This window comes from Pogoniulus pusillus, chromosome 21 (assembly GCF_015220805.1).
Source record: "Pogoniulus pusillus isolate bPogPus1 chromosome 21, bPogPus1.pri, whole genome shotgun sequence".
NCBI classification, from domain to species: Eukaryota; Metazoa; Chordata; class Aves; order Piciformes; family Lybiidae; genus Pogoniulus; species Pogoniulus pusillus.
Genome location: NC_087284.1, coordinates 14,252,089 through 14,269,606, shown reverse-complemented (window position 1 = coordinate 14,269,606; position 17,518 = coordinate 14,252,089). Strand labels below are relative to the sequence as shown.

Here is a 17,518-nt window from a genome sequence, read left to right as displayed (position 1 = left end):
TAATGGCAATTATTTGCTCAGTGTGCCTATCACATTTGCTGTGAGAAGAAAGAATACCTGGGGCCTTTACACAGCTCCACTGAGGTTCACGTGAAACGAGGTCTGCTCCCCTCTCTTTGCCAAACAAACAGCAGCAGTGTGCACCCCAGACTGCATTTTGCAGTCTCTGCCCTTAAAAACAAGGGCAGCAAGATGGTGGCCACTACACCTCAATTAGGTATTAAAACACTACATAGAGGGAAAGTTATACATGTCTGCAGAAACACTCTTAAGCCTGCATGAATCAGAGGGAAAAAATTTGCTCAGGAGGCAACTTTTATACCAAATCCAAGCCGAGTGTCCATATTTAATGGTTTGAAAAATCAAGGTTGGAAAAGACCTCTAAGATTGCCAAGTCCAACCTTCTACCCAACACCCCCATGACCACTAGACCATGTCCTAAAGTGACACATCTGCTTGTTTTTTGAATACCCCCAGGAATGGTGACTCCACCACCTCCTTGGGCAGCCTGTTCCAGTGCCCCACCACTCTTGCAGTAAAGAAATTCTTCCTAATACCCAGCCTAAGCTTTCCCTGGCCCAACTTGAGGACATTACCTCTTGTCCTGTCATTAGCTTCTTGGGAGAAGAGGCCAAGACTGACCTCACTGCAATCTTCTTTCAGGTAGCTGTAGAGAGCAAGAAGGTCTCCTCTCAGTCTCTGTCAGGCTAAACAATGCAAGCTCCCTCAGCCTCTCCTCATAAGACATGCTGTCCTATCCCCTCACCGGCTTCACAGCCCCTCTCTGTACTTGCTCCAGTATCTCAGTGTCTCACATACAATACAGTGCCTAGAACTGGACACAGTACCCAAGGTGCCCAAGATGGCTCCTGACCACCACGTCACCTACCAGTCCTTCTCTGTTAGTAAAGAGCAGGTCTAGCAGGGCACCTTCCTTGGTGGGCTCACTTACCAGATGAGTCAGGAAGTTAGCTTCCACACAATTCAGGAGCCTCCTGGACTGTTTCCTTTTTGCTGTGTTGTATTTTCAGCAGCTGTCTGGTAAGCTGAAGTCCCCCATGAGAACAAAGGCTGTTGATCTTGAGACTTTTGCCAGCTGCCTGTAGAACACTTCAATCTTTCATCCTGGTTGGGTGGTCTATAACAAACTCCCAACAGCATATCTGCCTCATTGGCCTTCCCCCTCATCCTTACTCATAAGCATTTGACCACAATATCACAGTCATCAAGCTCTACACAATCAAAACACTCTCTAACATACAGAGCCATCCTCCCACCTCTCCTTCTCTGCCTATCTCTTCTGAAGAGCTTAGAGGCATCCATTGCAGTGCTCCAGCCATAAGAGTCATCCCACCATGTTTCTTTGACAGCATTACTGTGTCATAGCTGTCCTGCTGTACAATGTCTTCGAGCTTCTCCTGTTTGTTGCTCATACTGCACGCATTGGTGTAGATGCCCTTGAGCTGTGCTATTAATTTCACCCCCAACATCAGCATAACACCCTTATGTACAGCTCTAGTCTGCCTGGTTCTGTCCCCTTCCCCCTTTGCATGGAGTTTTAAAAAGCCCTTTCAATGAGCACTGCCAACTCATGTGCAAGGATCCTTTTCCCCCTTTGAGACAGATGCACTCCATCTGTCACAAGCATTTACACAGAAAGTGTCTGGATATGAAGGTGCCTTTAGTTGCAAAGGGTAACAGATGCAAACTACTGCCAAAAAGTAAGTTAAGACAGAGGGAGAAATGGAGAAGGAAGTTCAGCACCTTCAGCATGGGAAGCCTGTTGTCCAAATACTCCAAGCCACTTCAGTCATTTAAAATACTTAACCAGAGAACTGAGATTGCAGTTGATTGTTTCTAACCTCACCAACAGCACAATGACAGAGTCAACAGCAGAGTTCAGTCTTCCTGGCATGTATCTTCACCTGTCATCTGCAGGGGACAGCAACAAGACCAGCCCTAGGGCAAGCTTGAGAAAATGCAGGAAGCAGAATTTGTTCATGGACTTTGCCACTGCCTCCTGCAAATAAACTGGATGGTTCAGTCTACCAAACTTGATCCCACAGACCAGTCCTGCCTGACCAGCCTTGCTCAGTACCCTTCTTCAGGCACTCACTGTGGAGGAGAAGGCTTGGCCAACCTGTGACATCATGTCCTCTGAGTAGTGAGCAGCTCCTCGATATTCTGTACCTCGATGGGAAGGGCTGGAAGAAATGCATATTGCCACCAGCCTGGTGCAAGAGCTGTGCTGTTCTCTTCAAAAACAAAGGGTTTGCTTGAGTTGGTTGGGGTTTTTTTGAGTCCTCAGCCTTTCATAACCTAAACTTTCATTCTCAAAGGTCTTACTTGAAGGCATTTTAAGCAGAGCTACACATAAAAAGCCCAAATGGCTGACAAAAGATCAATAGTATTTTTCCCAATGAAACTATGAGAAACTGTATTGTTAATATGGACTTTTAACCTCTCTCAGACTGATCTCTGTCACTAACCACACAGCATATGGCTCTAGCCATCAGAAGAATTAAGCATGTATCTGAGAAGATAATGAAGCAGTAAAACCTCTAATAGAGATTAAACTCTCTGGAAACCTGTGAGTAACTAGAAATGGTTTAGAATGATGCTTCACTGAGAACAAAAAAAACAAATAGAAGACAATTCTCTTATAAAGCAGCTCAGAACGTGAAGAGACAGTGAAATTGCAGAAGAGTTTGTTATATACAGAAGGCAGAACTGCTGATTGTCAAATACTGGGGGGCTAGCCTGTCCTTGTCAAGGGAGCAGAGGGTGATCGGTACCAGCAGCAAAACATCATTGTGAGTAGCCAGATGAGAGAAAGGTTCGAATGCACAGCAATGTTTACAGAAACAGGACATGAGCCAGCAGTGTGCTCTTGTGGCCAGGAGGGCCAATGCCATTCTAGGGTGTTTTAGAAGGGCTGTAGTTAGTAGGTCTAGAGAGGCTCCCACACCCCTCTACTCTGCCCTGGTGAGGCCACATCTACAGTACTGTGTCCAGTTCTGGGCCCCTTGGTTCAAGAATGACACAGAACTACCACAGAGACCCAAAGATGATTAAGGGAATGGAACATCTCTGTTACAAAGAGAGACTGAAGGAGCTGGGGCTCTATAGCTTGGGGAAGAGGAGACTGAGAGGTGACCTCATTCATGTTTGTAAATGAATCAGAGCATGGCAGAGAGCAGCTCAGCGTCTTTAAAAGGATGACGTGTGAAGTGCCCTTGTCCTGCTAGCCAGGGGAGGGGAATGCATGCACACAGGTATGTCTCTCTGAAGATTCTGCAGGAACTTGTTTGCACAGAAATTCATGCATCAGAGCACTGGCCAGGCTGCTAATTGCTAACTTTTCCAAGACTGAGAAAGAAAAAACTCAGCACCTGAGTGATCTCAACCCAAACTTCCTTACTGGAATGTCATAAAAACTGTATTTGAGCCCCTGATAAAGGCTCTCAATGTTGTAAAGCCTTCCTTATATTAATAATCTTAATTATTTGTGAGCCCCTAGAGCCTAATGATTAATGCATCATAATTAATGCAAATGTCAGTCCCTACAGCTGCATCTACATTACCTGATGAGATATGTATCACAGAGTATGGGGGAGCTGGGAGACTGTGGTGTACACCACTCTAACTGAGCATGGGTTTCCCCTGCAGAGGCTAGTGTGCACTTGAGTTTGATCACAAGAAAGCAAGATCCCAAGCTCAGGAACGAAGAAGTGCTGCTGCATTCAGTCATATGCTGTATGAAGGGACAGGAAAACTCACCAATTGCCTTATAAGCCCATGCAGAAGGGTAGACTCTAAAAAAGCACCTTCCATGGGGAGCCAGCTAAGGGAACAAAAAAGGGTTTTTTTCTGAAAGCTCCTTCTCAACCCCATCTGGATGCATTCCTGCATGACCTGCACTAGATTACAGTCCTGCTCCAGCAGGGGGGTTGGGCTCAATGATCTCCAGAGGTCCTTTCCAACCCTTAACAGCCTGTGATCCTTTGATCCTGTGGCCTCGTATTTTCTTTATTGCTCCAGAGGGGATGAAGACTACTTTAAAAGGAGCAGCCAACAACAGTAGCAGCAGTAGCCAGTACTTTCTGGGGTTAAACTGAAAAGCATTATTTGCAGAAAACCACATATTGGTTCTGACTCTCCAAGCCACAGAATTTTTTCCTTGCTGCGAGTCCAAGCTTCCACCTCCATCCCACCAAAGCTGATTGAAATGGACAACACAGACTATTCAAGAAGCACTTCTTTGCAGAGACAGAAAAACGACAAGGGAAATATTTATATCACCACAATCATTTCTTTGGCTCTTTCACTCTTCTTCTCCCAGGCCTGGCTGTTAAATAGATCAGTCTGACTAGAAAGCTGTTCATATAAATTCCTTACCTATACACCACTGCTGACTGCTTGATGATGCTGTCTACTTCCCAACACCACAATGTTTCTCAGGAAAAAATGCAGGCCTTTTTTTTCAGGCGACATACTATTTAACAAAAGACAACAAACCTCCGACTTGAGGCACTCAAAAAACCCATCATCCTGTGACCAAGAGCTGCAGAATGCCTGAGGTAGGAAAACACTATTTATTCTAGTAATGGATTTTATGAACAAATCAAATGAGGTGAGATGTTTCTGAAAATTTGATCATCCATCACCAAAGCCTCTTCCCATCTTGTACTCATCAGTTCTACTACCTGCCGCTGCTGGAAATATGTCCTGTACATAGAAATAGATATAAGATGCACACAAGTGCTTATGCACACACTCCAAGCAAGTCCCTGGCTTTCTTTGGAGAGCAGCAGATTTATAAAGGTGCAGGGAGAATTTAATCAGTCATTTTAATTTGTTGGGTTCTTTTTCAATAAAAAAAATACTCCAACTATGACTTATGAGCTATTGCCTACTTCTTAAATGCTGGACTTAACTGTTCTCCCCTCTTCTTTCTTCTCCATCTCAGAAATAGTCTTAATGCATTCGCACAGGACACACATCATATTTTTCACCTTTGTTTTTGTCTGTCAGAATTTTAGAGTCACAGGGATTATTAAAACAATCCCAACGTTTTGAGTAAACTGATAACTTAGATACTTTTGAGCATTATCTGAGGCTTTGGAAAAGAAGATGTTGTGGTCACAAAAGAAGTGGTTTTAATCATGGAATCAACCAGGTTGGAAGAGACCTCCAAGATCATCCAGTCCAACCTAGCACACAGCCCTACCCAGTCATCTAGACCATGGCACTAAGTGCCTCATCCAGGCTTTTCTTGAACACCTCCAGGGACGGTGACTCCACCACCTCCCTGGGAAGCCCATGTGTGTGTGCATATATATATATATGTTTGTGCATGTATTTTAATGCCATGAAATGCCAGAAAGAAGTTTTGGGGGGTTGTGAGAATAAATTTTCAGCATTTTTGCTCATTTAAGGAAGGGCAGCCCAAAAAAAAAAAAAAAAAGCCTATTCACAGAAGCTTGGCAGCAATCCCTCAGGGAGACAAATAAGTACATTACGAGATAGTGCCGTTCCCTTTCCACTGCGCAGCAATGTAGGATTTCACACTCTGTTCACATGGCAGAAGACTGAATGAGATTTATCAGTGCTCGAAAGCATCATTTAACAAAACCTGAAAAAACAGCACACCTCAATCCTCACCTGGGAAGCAGCCAAGGTTAGCAACTGCTGCTGCGGGGAGGTACGGCGAGGGGTTCAAAGAATGAATCGTACATCTGCTGATGCCATGCCCTTATGGGTTGGTTTGTCTCTTGTTCATCAGCAGTGTGGCCAGTCCTGGGGTCACTCTGTTTCACTTACCCAGCAGGGGAGACACCATGATCAGGGAGGTGGTTTTCCCAGGGCGAGGCTCATCCTTTGCACTCCCTGTGTGTTTCCCAAACACGGGAAACTCGACTGCATAATCTGTGGTAGTAGGGGACCAGGTCTGCATTCTCCCCTGTAAAATTTATTCTTTTATGGGGGGGTTGGTCTCTTCTCCCAGACAAGCAGCAACAGAACGAAGGGACACAGTCTCAAGTTGTGCCAGGCAGGACCTTCAGGTGCAAAAGAAGGCAGGATGTTGTGCAGTCTCAGCACGATGTCACGCTGGCCACACAGGCTGAGCGCATGCAGACATCCAGGGTCTGCTCCTGGTAACTCATGGCAGTGGAGTTTACCAGGTAAGCAGTAAGGCAGTGTGCAATAGCAGCAGGGCTGGGCACAGCAGAGAGAGCAGGCAAAGAGCAGGGAAGCAAAAGCAGGTTGTTCATCTGCCTATCTCCTTTTATCAATGTGGGCCGAGATTAATTGCCCTTTGGACACAGAATAGCCAATCAGGATGGCAGTTAGCCAAACTACATTAGCAAAGCCACAGGCTCACTTTTATCTAATTTCGGGAAAGGAGAGGCCTTGCACTAGGCAGGCACAAGCTAAGTGTGCATACCTTACACCACAGGACCCTGGGCAGGCTATTGCCCCAGGTCCTTTTGTGTCCATTTCCACACTTGCCTCTCTGGTGGAGCAGAAAAACATGCCTAGGCAAGGCAGGACACGTACAAGCCTATTGGGGGCCTATCAGGCCTACCACAACACACTCCACAGCTTGCCTTGGGGAATTTTCCTTCATTTTTTGTGACTGGAGGCAGATTGTTTTCTGCTCTATGTGGCTCTTGAAAAGGAAGGGGGGTGGGCGGGCAGGGGGGGAGGCCAAAAAATGTAGAATTTCTGTCACTTACTCTTCACCTAGTTCAGCAGCTGGTGATCAGGCAAGGCTGGTGACCAGACAGAAATGGTCTTCAGCTATAGATATGGCTCGTTATTTTCAGACTGGATGGCACCACACATTGAGGAAGTAATGCTGAAATAATGAAGAATTTCAAAACTTACTGAAAATAATTCTAAAACTATTGCCCCAAAAAGAAACAGAGAGGGTATTTTCTCTTCTCTTACCCCAGCTCCCTTCCCTCCCCTTCTCTCCCCTCCCTTTCCTTTCCCTTCCCTTTCTCTCCCCTCTCCCTTCCCTCCTGCCTTCCTAATCCCTTCCTTCCAAACTCCATCCCTCCTCCTAAAGTCCTTCTTTCATTCTGAATTCCTTCCATCCTCCTCTCCACTTCTCCCTCCCTTTCTCTCTTCCTTCCTTAGAAATTTTAACCTCTCTGCCTCACAACAGTCTTAAAGAACTCATATACTAGTCTCCCTGTCTGGAACCTTTTCAGCTATCCTGACTCTTCAGAGGCTCTCTGGAATTAGTGGCACTTAGGGGATATACTGAAATGCATTTCATCTTTCTGAAATCCAGGGAAACCCTGCAGCTTCTGAAGTAATCAAAAAGCTGAGCTGCAAAATTTGGGAGGGAGAGCATCCTTGAAGGACATCAAGGTAGATATATTCTCCTTCCCCTCTACTCTGCCCTGGTGAGACCTCATCTTGAACACTGTGTTCGGTTTTGGGCTACCCAGTTTAAGAGGGACAGGGATCTGCTGGAGAGGGTCCAGAGGAGAGCTACGAGGATGATTAGGGGACTGGAGGGCATGGCTTACGAGAGGCTGAGGGATCTGCAGCTTTTTAGGCTGGAGAAAAGAAGACTGAGAAGGGATCCAATAAATGTTTATAAACACCTGAGGGATGGTCAGGAGGAAGACAGGCTCTGCTCACTTGCTCCCTGGGATAGGACAAGGAGCAATGGGTGTAAGTTGCAGCACAAGAGGTTCCACCTCAACACAAGGGGGAACTTCTTTACTATAAGGGCCACAGAGCACTGGAACAGACTCCCCAGAGACGTTGTGGAGTCTCCTCTGGAGACTTTCAAGGCCTGTGTTCCTCTGTGATCTGTACTAGATTGTGTGGTCCTGCTCTGGCAGGCAGGTTGGACTCAATCTCCTTGGGTCCCTTCCCACCCCTAATATCCTGTGATCATTCTTCATATATAATAAACCTATTTTTTTCTAGAAGTGTCAGTAAGTCTTTACCATCTTTCTGAGTTTAATTTTATAACTAAGACACACATAGATCTAAACTGACTCCAAACCTGATCAAACACATGCAGCAGTATGGCACTGCACAGTAAGTGTGCAAATTGTTGTGGGTTTTTTTTCAATCAATTAGAAGAAAACCCTGGGGTGACCATTCTGATTTCCTTTGCAATCTCAAAGATGTTAACAGCAACAGTGAGCTGGTTTCTAGTGCATTAGGAAACAAAAATAATACATATAAGTCTTATCACATTAGGGTAGTTTTAAGAAAATGGACCATAACACTTTTCTGGCAAGCAATTTGGCAGCAAAAACACTTCTCCTGCTGCCCTCATATTGTAACATTATCAGGCAGACTGGTCTGCTGAGGGATAATCAAAGTAGGAATTTTTTGTTTAAATAGAATTCTGAAGTGGTTTCACAAACACACTCCAACATTACTATACTGAATGAGACACAATTTCTAAAATCCACGTGTTATTTTCTTCCAGTGTTTGGTTTAAGAGGGAGAGATGGGTTTGAAAAGGCACTTTGCATCCTCCCCGTGCTGAGACCTGACCCCGTGCTTCCACGTTGCATTCAGAGCTTAGACCAGAGGTGCTTTATCTTCTTTTGTCTATTAGGTTTTGGCTTATCTGGGTTAGATAGTCTGGAAATGGCTGTACAGGTTAGACATTTGCTGAGAATCTGTTGAAGCAGATGGAGCTTGGGTAATGTACTCGTATCACTGTGCATTGTCCAAGAGATTAGCTATTGTTCTGGGAACTAAAGACAATCTTTGCAGGACTGCCATTTTTCAGCTGCAGACATGATGACTGTGGAGTTGAGCTTGGAGAGTCACTGCTCCTATGGAAGATCTCCTTACAATTAGCAGCAATTGCTGTAGGGGAGCTTGCTGCAAGAGAGGTTACATTTATACTAGTAAAATAAGGATGGATCAGGCCCATCCTGAGCAGCAAGGCCAAGTGGCAGAGAACAGCCTGTGTCCATGCAATTCAATTCTCCTACCATTTCAAAATGCATCGGAGCTGCCTGCTTTCACAGGAGCTTCATTAGCAATGCTTTTCTTCCCCACTATTTAAAACATTTATCCTTGATGGCACCAACATCCACCAAATGACCAAGACAGAGAAGTGACAGGTAGCCCAACTGATGTGCACTCAAGTGCTCTAAAAGACAGATCCCTCATGTTTTCTCTCCTGATTCTACCTAATGGGAGTGCAGGCAGGAAAGAAGCAGAAAACAGCATTTGTCTGTAGTATAGCTAGGTCTAAAGGGAAAGTGTGTTTGCACCCAAAGATTAGGCAAATAAAACCAACAGTATTAGACACACCATAAATGTTCTTACATTCTACCCACTGAGGGAGACCTAGGGGAAAAGCAGTGCAAGGACAAAAGCTCCTCAGAACAGCGTAAGACCACTGCACGTGTGAGGAAGCTCTGACAGACTCAAGGGCATCCCTGTGACTGCAGGACTTTTTAATTGCTTTTTAATGATCACAAAACACAACACCGAAGTGCACTTCTGTGATAAACACTGAGGTGCTGTGCCTGCCGGTTGTTGGTTGCAAAACTCTCACCAGTGCTCATGCCGACAGAGCGCTGCATGATCAGTTCATCATCTAACTGTTGCATGCTTTCTGCAAGCATGGCCTCGTTCCTGCAGGTTTCATAGTCACAGACATTGCAGAACCACAGCAGAAAAAGGACACAGCAGGACAAGCTGTAGCTTAGTGCCATTGCTAGTGGATGCTTGTCTTCAGTGCTATGAAAAACAGCTCCCCAGCTTCACAGATATTCTTGCCCTCTTCCTCCCTATCCTCATGGGGGTTTTGTCTTGCTTCCTCACCCAGTTCCTTCTCTGCAGCTTTTAACTACTACTTGGCTTGCTGTAAATGTAGAGAGCAGATCATTCTCTCCTCTTTCCACTTGAAAACTGTTATCCTGTCCCGTTTACACCCACTGCTCTACCCTCCTCCAGAATAAATAACTCAAATCTTTGCCTTTTTTCCTTCTTAGACTTCGTGTTTAGGTCACATTTGATAGATATCTTAATCTTGCTTTGCTCCATCCTCTGCAAGGGGTCGATGGATTTCTTGACTCACAGTGCCTGATACTGGACATCAAATAGCTTTACCAGCAGAAGGATTATTTCATGTCTTTGTTGTTTACACATCTTAAAATGGACTTTCCCCACTGCACTACAAACTGACATTTTTCACGTCTGCTCCACTTGTGAGCCAACACAAGATTCAAAGATCCTTTCTGAAAACAACTAAGAGTTTCTCACCCCATGTTTAGTAAATTATTCTATTTCTTTGCCCACTACCTTTTATGAGGGAGGCACCGTAGAATTTCAACCTATTTTTACCAATAGTCTTCAATTTGTCCGAAATGCTTTTAATTCTCTTTCCCCCATTGTGCTTGTACAGTTTCTCAGATTTGTTTTATCTTCATACTTACTAAGCCTCCCAGGATGCAGGTCATTAAAGAGAGAACTTGATGAAACTGCATGAAGAACTTGTGCACTATCCAAAACAGAAGCTTTCCAAAGATCTGGCACTTTATTACAGTTCCCTGGTACGTATTTTGAAATCCCTGTCCTTCTTTTAGTATTAACCACCACTCTGCTGGGCTGTGAGTTTCAAATTCACTCCTACACAAAGGCTCTAACAAGATCCTAGAAAGCATTTTCTAATTGATAACTCTGAACTTCATCCAGGCACAGGAAAGCTTTGAATTATCCTAACTCACATCTCTGGGAATTCATGTTTTCTACTAGATATTTCACCTCTTTTCCATCAAAAAAAGTTTGAAAATCCTATGCTCTTCTTTCTAATGCTCTGCATGGCCTGGCTGAAGGTAAGTGCTAGTTTGAAGCTAGCTAGAACTTTTTGGTGAGAAGAATTAGATTATAGGCTATGAAAAGGAAACAATGATGATGTCTGCTTCACTCATAGGCTTGCTGAGATGTATAAGAACAAGAACATAAATATAGATAATGGAGCTGCTCTCTGTCTCTTGGGGCTGCATGAACTTCTCTTTTCCTGACTTGCTGCCTAACTAATTTTTCTGCTTCCTAACTCCTCTGGCTGACCCTCCAAGTTCATATTTGAACGTAAGGCAAAGTCTGGCATAAGGTAGAGGGGTGGGAGGAGGTGAAAGGGCGGTTGGGAGCCTCTCCTGGGGACTCTGGTTTCTAGGAGGGCTGTTGTGTTTCTGTACTACTTTCCGACTTGTATATTTCTGTCTATAGCTGTACATATTGGAAACACCTGCTTGTATATTGTGCTAAGCTGTAAATATAGAACTTCATTCAATTCTCCAGAGCCACTGAGTCTAGTCTAGGTGATTTTCTTAAGTGTGGAGGGGTAGGTAACAGCCAAACCATCGCAAGGTAAGTTCTACACATGTTGCAAATTGACAGTGCATTGTTTATCTTTTACTTTTTTGACTGGCACAAAGTTGCTTTTTCTCCCATCCTGAACTCCTTGCTCTCTGCAATGGTTTGGGTACTCCCTGCCCACCCCCGCACTCCCACTTTAAAAATCACCCAGACTAGACTCAGCCAGCTCTGGAAATATGAATGAAGCTTATATTTACAGCTGGCACAATATACAAGCAGATATTTACAGTATATACAGAAATAGACAAGGTAAAAAGGTAATACAGAAACACAACTCCCCTCCCAGAAACCTGAGTCCCCAGGAGGGGCTCCCAACCACCCCTACACCTTCCCCCTACCCCTCTCAACCTTACCCCAGACCCAAGGAAGAATGGAGGTTCTGCCAGGGGGGTTAGGAAGCAAAGTGGATTAGAAAAAAAAAAAAAAAAGAGACAGAGGGTGAGGTTAGAGAGCAAGATGCAGCTCAGAGCTCACCAGCAGCAGAAAAGTGGTTATGTTTTTATTTCTTGTTCTTACACATCTCAGCAAGCCCATGAGCGAAGCAGACATCACCACTGTTTGCCTTTCACAGCCTGCAAACTAGTCCTTCTCACCACAACATTCTAGCTAACTTCAAACCAGCACACTCTCTGAGTCACTCAATTTGATGCAGAAGATCTGTCTGTTAGAGGTCCGCAGCACACAGGCAGCATGCCCTTGGGCTGAGGAGGGAGCCGTGAGTCAGAAACTCTTTAGTTTCAACCCTACTTTTGCCACACAGACAGCTGCATAGATCTAGGCAGGTATTTTAGCTCCCTACCTTATTTTACTAGCAGACAGTGCTAAAATAACCCCCACTGCAGACAACACTGTCTCCCTTGGTTTCAGTAAAAGTCCAAAATTAATACCCGCCGTGAATTGCACCCGGCTAAATGCACTTAACTGCAATTATTCTTTCATGTTTTCAGTGTGTATTTACAAACAGCATCTTGGAAATAGGCTACCAGATCTTCAGCTGGTGCAACCGTGAGGCTCCACAGATGGCCAGGAAAGCAGTTCATGGAGGCATTATGTTATCGAACTGTATTACGTTATCGGGTTCTGTAAATCCTACTTGACAAGATCTGCTATAAAATCAGTTTCTGCACCCCTGAGCTTTGCTGCAAAACACCTGCATTTAGATTTCTTTCTTCTGCTGAGGGCAAAAATATTTCAGAAGCTGAGTCTCTTAATGGAATTGATGTATCAAGGAAGAGCAGGTGGATTTCTTTAAAAAAAACAATCTGAGAGGCAAACAAAGGCAAGGGAAAGCAGCACAGTTCTGCTAGAAAGAGCCTTCCTGTAACAGAATACTAAAGAGATACTATGAAAAATCAAATGCAGTAGGATTAAGAGCTACCAAAAAATGGAGATAAAGTGGAATTAAAAGTTAAAGAAGCAGAGCAGGAATACAATCTAGAAGGTCAATTGATAAAATATGTAGCAAGCGGTGAACCAACACCAATCAATACTGCTCAGTATGAACCGAATCACAGCCTAATAATCACATCACATCCATTTTGTGGTGCTATCTGTCACAACAGCAGCAGGAGGCAGGGGCAGCTCAACGTTCTGCACACTCAAATGGACTGGCCTGGCTCGGGGCTCATGGTGTTGTTTGATGCTGTCATTAAAGCAGCAAGACCTCGCCATGGTGGGCAACACCATGCCTCAGCTCAGTCTGCCAAATGGATGGGAGAGCAACTCTGGGGTGGGAGATAGGAAGGAAGGTCATAAACAGAATATGTAGCCAGTGGGATTTGGGCTAAATGAGAAGTAGTTCATCATAGAATGCACAGAATGCAATACACAGACCAACATGCAGTTGATAGAAGGAAAGCAGAGAGAAAAGGTATTTGAAGTGTGGAGGAACATACACTCCCTAGCAGCTGTAAATGCTTTGCAAAGGGTTGGAAAGTGATCTGGAGGAGAAAGATAGGATGCATTTTGCACATGGTGCTCTCTTTCCAGCAACTGAAAAGTGACCAAGAAATGCAACACCATAGATCTACACTTCCCAAAGCAGGATCAGGATAGCAAGAGCACTGCTGAGTGCAATGCCTGCCAGGCCTCCAAGATATGAGCAGTCTGCTCCCTGCATGAGAGTCTGCAGGAAAGATGGTGTCCTGGTGCAGTTTCCTGCTGTACACAGGTATGCACCCTGGAGACCATAGAATCACCACAGAATTGTGGGGGTTGGAAGAAACCTCTAGAGGTCACCTTGTCCAACCCCAGGTGGGTTTTGAATCTCTGCAGAGAAGACAACTCCACAACTTAGTGCCACAGTGTAGCTGATTAGATAGGGCTGGGTGATAGGTTGGACTGGATGATCTTAGAGGTCTCTTCCAACCTGGGGGGGGCAAAAACACAATCCAAAAAACTTCTAAACTTCTCTGGGCAGCCTGTTCCAGTGCTCTGTCACCCTCACAAGGAAAAAGTATTTCCTTGTGTTCACATGGAAACTTCTGTCTTCCAGTTTGTGCTCATTGCCCCTTATCCTGTTGATGGGTACCACTGAAGAGAGTCTGGGTCCCTCCTCTTGACACCTACCCTTTAGATATAGCCCAGCATTGGTAAAGTCCCTTCTCAGTCTCCTCCAGGCTAAATAGCCACACATAGCCTCTCCTAATAATTGAGACACTCCAGCCCCCTCATCATTTTTGTAGCCCTCTACTTGACTCTCTCCAGTAGTTTGTTGTCTCTCTAGCATTGATGAGTCCAGAATTGTCCACAGAACTGGCCTTTCTAAGGCAGAGTGGGAGGACTGGAGAACTTCCCTCAACCAACTAGCCACGCTCTTTTTAATGCAGCCCAGTATGCCATGGGGCTTCATGGCCACAGAGGCACATTGCTGCCACATGATCATCCCAGGAACAGCAGAGGAGGCTTAGCCTCACACTTTACTGTCCTCTGGGTTGAACTCTGGGTTCCCATGCAGGTCCCTGACTGATATGCTTGTGGGCAGGGAAAGGTGACTGTCCAGCAGAGTTTAGTCACAGTACATCCATTCCCAGGTCTGCTTTGGAATAAAAACCTCTGCCTTCTGCATAGAGGAGGGTGAAATCCCATTGGAAAAAATGGCAAAGATTGCAGTGAGAAGAGTCCAGGCCCAACACCAAATGGTGAGATCAAAGTATCCTTAATTTTCATCACATATTACGAGAAATCTTTGGCCTCTTTCAAATCAATAAAAATCTCACAGAGGGTTTCATAAGGCCTGAGACCTCATCTTAAGTTTTGATCTAATGTTCATTATGTTTGGCCTGCATCACAACCTACTGTCTCTTTCCTCAAATGCTAGTGTATCTAATTCAGATTTTTTACAAGGAGAGATAATCAGTAACATATAGGCTCCAGAAAAACACCAGATGAGTGCTCAAATATGGCAGGATATTTGATAGAGGCTGCAGTCACTACTGTGTGCCTAAAAGGGTTCTCTGACAGAAAAAGAGAAAAAGGCAAATCTGCTCTTTCTTCAGTTTTCCTTATTCCAGAGAAGGATGTTTAATGTTTTCTTATCTATAGAAAGCCACAGAAGAGCACCTCTTCAGCCAGGAGGCTCCTTAGCCTACTGCTGTCACAGCATGCTGGTGCCTGCCAGCCACCCTCACTGCCAGCTCCCCTGCACAAGCGGTGCCCACAGCACAGACAGGCAGGGCACAGGGGTGCCTGGCATGGATTTGGAGTGAGTCCTGTACTCACACACCTGTGGATCTGCTGGAGAGGACTGCAGTCCCTCAGGCATGATTCCTGCCAATGCAGCACACAGATGCTATCAAAGCAGTAGCCCTAGGAAAGACTGTGAACTGACTTCCTTGGTTTTCTCCACACCTTCTCCTTGTCTTTCAGCTGGGATCATGCCTGAGAATAAAAGGGTTTTGGAAGCGTTTTAAAATGTGGGGTTGGGTTTTTTTTTTTTCTGTTGCTTGGATTTCACAGTTTGGAACAGATATCATCACTCTGATTGAAATACTAAATTCATAATTCTCCAAGTTCTTCAGGCTAACTTCTTAAAAATAAAATCCAATGCACTGGGCAAATCTGCAAGGAGATGAACAAAGCCTTGTGTTTCACAACATTTCATCCCACAAAAATATATTTCACAATCTTAACCTGACTGAAGCATGACCAAGCAGCAAAACAGGCTTACAGAGCTTGTAAACTAGTACAGTCCTCCTTCATATCATAACTCAACTTTCAGGAAAGATGCTCTACCATATTTTTTCTTACTTTAAGTAGCAATGGTGCTATATAACTGATGGGACATATTTTGAGAATACCATGTGTTGCTTATACTGGTGGCTCACAAGTGTAAGGAAATAAACTGTATTGAATATACTTACAAAGCTGTTTGCAAGATTTTTGAGTCTTAATTAATCAGAAGTTCTCCCCCAATGAGAAACTGAAGAAAGCACAGGGAGATGGAGAAGTGGCACAGGAGCAAAATTGTCTCAGGAAATTAATCAAAATGTGCATAACCAATTATTTGACAGATATTATTTCTTCTATTTATAGCCTTCTTTGTCAGCCAGCAGCTGACAAAGAAGGTAAGGTGGCTTTTTCACATAGTGGCAAAGAACAGGACATCTGTCACCAAAATCTATTCCTCAGCTAATTCTCTTAGTATCTCAATTAAGACAAGCACTGATAAAAATCATTGGTAAGTAGCTCTGCAAATTTCCTATCCTGTGTCTGTGTAAGCAATTGAAACCCACAAGCTGCTAAGCACAGAAAATACCACTCTGTGTGCTCAATGTCCTGTCCAGACACAGGGAGAAATTCAGCTGAGATTGTTATCTTGACCCATGCCCAGCTTATACTTGCAATATGCTTTTGTGCTCATGTTCTTCCCTGTTATTTGAGAAGACAAAACAACTCTGTTAAGTTTCTAACATCCATTATTTCACCGTGCCATGTGTTGTTAATCTTCAGTGCTGAGGGTGGCTTTGTTTTGTTTCAGCATCATTGAACTAAGCTCAGTCTATTGCGATTAATTCATCACCAGCAACCCTGGCAATACTTTCATGCTGCTCCAAATACTGCCAAGGTACAGTCCAAACACACTCATTTATGTTCACGCATGCCCACACATACTTGCATGGGTGTGTATGTAAATACATGGGTACACACACAGAGAAACAACTCAAGTACAGTTCCATCGTGTTTTCCCTTTAAAATAATTTCAGCCAGTGGCATTGCAAAATCAGCCTGGCCTATAACCAGGAGCCTGCACCTGCACAGATCCCAGTTGCAGAACCTCTCCTGTAATTGTTAAGCAATTTGCCTCTTAAGCACCACTGGCAAGATTCTGGCAGACCTTAAGCTCAAAAAAACCCACATTTGTTTGGCTCATATGTTACTAAGACACTACATTATTCTTCAGACTATCTAGAAGGCTGCCTGTTGCCACACTGGCAAAAGGTTCTGCTTTCCCCTCAAATGGATTAAATGCTCCTTTACTTCTAAGTAGCACAGCCCAGAAGTACCAAATCCTTCCTAAAATGATGTTCCTATCCTACACATTCTTCCTATATTTGGAGACGTAGGAAGGAGCAGGGCTTATCTTTCCCTGCTCCCACTCCTACTCCTCTGTAGAGGATCTGGCTCTGAAAAGTGAGATGGGGAACAGTTCAGGCTCTTTCCCTTGAAGGGAACAATTTTCTCCTCACTTCACACTCCTGCCAGACTTTTTAGCTAATCTTTCACTAACATTATTATATCCATTCTGGTCAACACTGCTGGCATGGGCAACAGCAGTGAAAATGCGCTGCAGTATAGTCTATGTGACAGCAACCATACTAAACATGGCTCACATGTGTGTCCATGCTGTGTGTGGTTGCTGTGGCTCTCCAAAAACCACATTGTCCTGTCTTCACTGCTCCTGCCCTGTTAATACACGCTACTTATTGTTAGGGTGCAGAAAAACATACCAAAAAGCATTGCCACAGACATAAGCATTGTAACATGGCTGCAAATAAGGTCTCTCAAGGAGATCAGAGAAATGCTGGCAGAACAAGCACAGAAGTGAGAGCTGAGAAATATTTTTCATTGATTTGAATCTCTGGGCTTCCAAGAAAACAAAACTACTGATTTACAAGAATGTAAACGGAAGTTGCAC

At 44.3% G+C, this 17,518-nt stretch overlaps 1 pseudogene; it reads left to right on the top strand.

Moving 5' to 3' along the window:
* Nucleotides 1–5,815: 5,815 nt before the first annotated feature.
* LOC135184986 (U1 spliceosomal RNA) lies at nt 5,816–5,965 on the top strand (annotated as a pseudogene).
* The last annotated feature ends 11,553 nt before the right edge of the window (nt 5,966–17,518 follow it).